Source organism: Quercus suber, unplaced genomic scaffold (genome assembly GCF_002906115.3).
Source record: "Quercus suber isolate HL8 unplaced genomic scaffold, Cork oak 2.0 scaffold_8, whole genome shotgun sequence".
Taxonomy (NCBI): domain Eukaryota; kingdom Viridiplantae; phylum Streptophyta; class Magnoliopsida; order Fagales; family Fagaceae; genus Quercus; species Quercus suber.
The window spans coordinates 668,153-674,152 of NW_027069474.1; positions in this window are offsets into that span (position 1 = coordinate 668,153).

The window sequence follows — 6,000 nt, forward strand, 5'->3', positions numbered from 1 at the left end:
CAATATTTTAATAACTTTTATCGAGAATCTTGTACCTTAACTAGTTGACACTTTTCCAACAAAGACATTCAGGATTCAAATTCCCCAATCCCAATTATCAATATATATAAAAAAAAAAAAAATTATTTCAATAATTTTCCTTGTAAAAAATTGTAATATTTAATTATTTTATAGACAAAATAGAAAGACACTAAGAGTAGTGTAGTAATTTGATCATACTACATATATGTGTTTACAAATTGCAAATTGCATGATATAGTGTTTAATATAGATAAGCATGTGTGTGTGGAACTAACATATAGATCTCTCTCTCTCTCTCATCTAGTGGTTGTGGGTTTCTCTATCTCTCTCTCTGGTGGTGGTGGGTTTGTGATTGACATGGGCGTGGGTTTTGACGACGGTGGGTTGTGGGTTTTGACAACAATGGAGATCGGCATGGGTTTTGACAAGATCAGCGTGGGTGTTGACAATGGTGGAGATTGGTGGGTGGCGAGATTGGCATGGTGGAGATCGGTTGATCGAGTTTTGATTTTGCTATGAATTTTGGGTTTTGATTTTGCTATGAATTTTGAGTTTTGATTTTGCTATTGATTTTGGCTGGATGGCAAGACTAGGCTTTGATTTTGCTAAGAGAGAGTGACATCAGTGGTGGATTGGTATTTTGCTAGGATTGTGGCGAGTTTGGGGTCATGGTGGTGGATGTTTGGAGGTGGTGTGGTTGAAAGGATGGTTGTTGTGTAATGAGAGTGACAGAGAGATAGAAATTAGAAAGGAGAGAGATATAATTTGTTTATTATTTGATTGTACAATTTATATTATTTTAATGTGTGGTATTGTAAAATAAAAGTTGGAATGTTGGGTGTATTATAAAATAGTATTATATAATTGATAAAGTAGCTTTTTGGGATGGTAAAATAGGATAGGATGGCATTTCCTAATGCGAATGCTCGTAGTAGTAAAAGTTGGGTAAAGTTGTCAAGCACATAAACAAAAAGGACAAAACAAGGGAAATTGAAAAGCCAAACTAAAACAAAACAAAAGCCAAGAAAGAGGTTTTGGGTTATTTAACGAAGAAGATGAAGTGGGAGGAGAAGGAGATCAACGAAATGGGACTCCGGTAATGTGGTGGTGATTTTTTGGCGGCAACAGCAGTATAGTGAGAGACCGTAAGTTAATATGTTACTAAGGCTGCATTTGGTTCGATGTAAATCAAATTCCGAGTGTAAAATGAATGTAGGAGAAAGTGAATTCCCGTAAGGAAAATGAAATCCGGGTGTTTGGTTCTGCAATAGAAAATAGTCCGAAAAATGATTTTCAGTGTTTGGTAACATTCTGAAAATGCTATTTTCTTACAAATTTTTCACATTTTTTCAACCATTTTCTCAGCTCCTAAACAAATTTTATAATAGAAAATTTCAAAATATACACTTAACACAACCAAAAATCAAAATAAAAACATTTTTTATTCACAAACTCAGTGAGGGGAGGAAGAAAGAGTAAGAGATTGAGGGAAAGAGAGATAGATCTAGAAAGAGAGGATCAAAGTGGATGGAGGACGGTAGCAGCCAAATCGGGTGGGTTTGAGGGTGCAGTGGAGTAGGCTAGTGATTGGTGGCGGCTAGATCGGCTAGTGCGTTGGAGAGCCTGGTGGAGCATGGCATGCGGTCGGTTGTCAAGATCGGTATCGAGCTTAGGGCTTTGGGCGAGGAGATTAGTGGTTCGATCTAGAGGTGGCAATGATGATGGGGGTGGGTGGTGGGTTGTAGATCGATGACATGCAATTGAAGATTCGGCCATGGTTGGTCAGAGGAAAAGAGAGAGAATGAGGCAGGAAGAGAAGAGGAATGGTGGACGTAGCTTGCATGGCAAACGACAAATGGTGGACGGAGCTTGCACGGCGGTCTGATTCCTCTGGTGCTCTCTCTCTCTCTCTCTCTCTCTCTCTCTCTCTCACTCTCTCTACTCTCTCTTCTTGCTCTNTTGTGATAGAGAAAGAGAGTGTGAAGACTAAGCATCTCGCGAAGTGAGCCATGTGCCCTGCACATGACTGGAATGGGAAGAGTCGAGACAGATGGCAACAACTGTGTTTCGCAAGTAACTCATGAGTAAGGCATTCCCGTGAGACATTTGTTTTACCAAGCTATACTATCTGATACACACTTTTTGTACCCACACTATTATACCTACATTACCCATAAATGTTGAGGAGTGCTTCAAAGAGAAAATCCTAGCCAAACACCTTGAGAGTTAGAGATTGTTATACCCACAATCCTCTACACATTTGCTTGTAGAATTCCTTAACTCCTACCTCTCCATTTCCATACCATTAAGAGGTTGATATCCCAAGCACTTACCACACCCTTTTAGAGTGTCAAGTGAGGTTTTGGTGCTACTGGGAAGCATTAGAAGAAGCTAAGGATGGCAAATGCAACATGGAGCTTGTTGCGGGATTTGGAGAGCTAGACAAGACACAGTTCTGATAAGCATTGTTGGAGTAGGAGCTTAGAGGGCTTAGGTACATCGGGTAGATTAGTTTGGAAGGTCTCTTACTCACCCATGTATCCCAATTAATTGTCTAGTGGGTCGATTATCGATTGGAGGGCGGCGGAGAGGTTTTTTGCCAAGTTCTTCGGTTTCCTCTTCGATAACACATCGGTGTGTTATCTTGTGTTTGCATATTTCTTCCCTACTCTTTTACATTCCATTTTACTGTTGTGTTGCTATGATTATGGATTAGAGTAGCTTGTTTGTTTATCCGCTCACATTTACACTATTCCGCACTTAGTATTAAGTTAGTGTAAAATCTATCGAGCCGTAACTTTAATTTGGGGGTCTAAACAGCTCTTGTGTTTTCAACACATTTTCGAGCTTTCATGCCCAAAAAGCCAAAAGCTTACTCATCAAATTGAAATGTCAAAAATTTCAGGCATCAATCTCAAAATGAGATATATTGATTCAAAAAGATCAAATGATATGATGAATATGGAGCCAAATGAAAAGCTTCAAAATTATGTATTCAAGTTTTGTGGGAGGTCATACATGCATATCCTATAATTGAGATAGGTCAATTTTCCTAGTGCTAATTTTGTATGCCTGGTTGAATTGATCATTGAAACTTCACATTAGACTAAGGACTATCTCATTTTTGGTATCCACACACATCACACATGTCTATGTTCAATGAATGCCTTATTCATTTGTGTGATTGTACTTGATTAAATGTGTTTCACATACTCAATTTTTGTTGATTAAACACAACAAGATTTTTGAGTTTTTTAATTATTTTTAGAAAGTCTTTTGTTTTTGCAAAAATATCAGATATTTCAAAAAATTGTGTTGCCCTGTTCTGGTGACTTAATCGCAGGTTAAGCTAGTCGTATGCTTACTCAGTAGGTTTTCATGGCTCACTGGTGGGTCAAAGTCCCATTCGCGAAAAGACTTAAAAAAATTTCAAAAATCTGGGTTTTGGAATTTTCGTGACTTGGTTTGGCGACTTGTTCGCGGGTGGAAGCTTCAGTCGCGAGCTTACTCAAAAGTTTTCGCGGCTCCCCACAAGGCTCACTCGCTGGTGAAGCTTCCAGTCGTGAAAAAACACTTAGACAATTTTTCAAAAATTTTGTATCTAAGGTGTTTAGCGACTTGAATTGGCAACTTGTTCGTGACTCAGATCAGTCATGCAAATTGCGTGTTTTGCAAAATGAGGGTCTTTTTCAGAACTGGTTAGAAAACTTTTCATTTTTCCCTCACATCTCGTGACTATTCATCTTCTTGTTCATCTTTCCTTCTTTCAAAATCACTGTGTTCACACACAAAATCTCCATATTCTCCTTCACCTCTTCACCAATCTTCAAGAATAGGTATGGGTTTTGTTTCTTTCTAAATATATTTCACACTTCTTGCCATATATCTCTTGGATTGTGTGTTTTGGTTGATTTATGTATATCTGATGCTTGAATATGGGTATTTGATCTTTTGGTGAAATTGTTGTGTGATTGTTGTTGGTTATGTGTTTTTATACTCTGTCTTTGGCTATACATTGTGCTATTTATAGCACACACTCATTTTGTGACATGATTGTGATCCTAATCTCATGTTTTTAGTGTTTTTCACAATATTCCTGTTTTGGACTAACTCTGTGCTAATGGTGTTTGTTGTCTTGTGTGGTCTCTGTTGTTCTTTGATGTAACATGATGTAGATTGAAAATGTCTTCATTCAAAAGATCAGCTGTGAAAGGAGGCAGTAGCAAAGGGAAAGAGCTAGTGATTGATGTTGATGATCTCTTTCCTATGCCAAAGAGGACTCGATCACCAACGGGAATGTATGACCCTAACAAGTTCAAATCTTATGTGGCTTTTCAGACCTATAAGAAATACTTTTGAGACACATGATTGCTGGTTGAAAGGGCTATTGACCAGCCATCTCTCCTAGGCACCGACATTCCTAGATGGTTTGCCACCAAGGATTGGAACTTCCTTCTCTCCAATCTTGATGAAGCATACAAGAATTTGGTGAAACAGGTCTATGCTAATGCCATTATTGAAGGACAGGAGCTCAAATGTTGGGTTGGAGGAAAGTGTTTCTCAGTGATCCCCGTCTATCTGGCAGAAATTTTACACATTAACCGGCCAATGTTTACCAATCCACCAGTATATGATGATTTGAATCCAGATGAGGATTTACTTTGGGACGCTCTTGGAAGAAACTTGGAATTCTCATCAAATGGAAACTCAATTAGTGTTTCCTCACTATCTCCGGAACTAAGGGTGCTCACCATAATCATGTTCCACAATTTATATCCTCTATCCAGCATCGGATACATGAATCTTGAGAGAACTCTATTCCTTCATGATCTGATTACTAATGAAGAGATTGATATTTGCTCTCATATCTTTCATATTCTGTGCAAAAATGTTACAAGAACTGAATCAAGGATATGCATTCCTTTTTGCTGTCTTGTTTCAAGGATTCTGAAACTCAAAGGCATTCATCCATCAGAAGATGAGTCTCCCTACCTGAAACCAAGTCCAATCAACATTTGTACGCTTAACACTAACATTGGTCATAGTCGAAAGGAATCAGGAAAGAGACTTCAGCATATACTAGTGGTTCACGCTCTAACTCATCCTCTTATGATGAGAAGTTAGACAACATTATGGCCATCATCCACGACATAAGTACCAAGATGTTCGGACTTGCCTCTCTCCTGCACCATCACAACATCCGTTGTGATATGAAGTTCACTTCTCTCCAAACTCAATTGGATGAAATTCAAAGGAAGTTAGAGAAAATGAAGACTAACTATTCCATGACAAAAAGGGGGAGATGATAATGATAGGGGGAGAAAGAGTTTGATGATAGGGGGAGAAAGAGCAAGCTTAATCAAAGGGGAAGCATTGATGTTGAAAAGCAGGACTATGTTTATTTTATCATATATCAAGACTTATTTTGTTTGTGTACTTTTATATTATGCTAATTTTGTACCCATGCTTTGTAGCCTAGTACTTGTTGCCAAATGTTATGCATTTTCTTTAAGTACATCACTATGGTGCCCTTGTTGGATTTTATATCCTTAATACAATTACGTTGTTATTGTATTGGTTAAGTGTTTGACATGCAAATGATACTTTGCATTGAGCTTATTAGCTTGCATGTCCGGATGTTCATTCCTTGTGTGAATGAGCATTGTGATCACTATTTATAGTGATTTTTCCTTTTTGGTCAAGCCATACTTTATTGCTTTAATCTATATTGCTTGATCGCATTATGCTTTCTCCATATGCATTACAAGTTTTGTGCATACAATGATCATACTGTGTTGTTGTTTTCAGGTTTTACTTGTTCGTATGATTCAAGGGCTACACAGATTCTAGAGTCAGGTGTGAGTGAGTTATGTTCAACTATTTCCAACTCACATGTTAAGTCTAGAGTTTATTTTAGGATTTTATCACGGAACAGTCAAAGGGAGAGATTGTAAAGTTGAATTTAATTTTGTTGGCTTT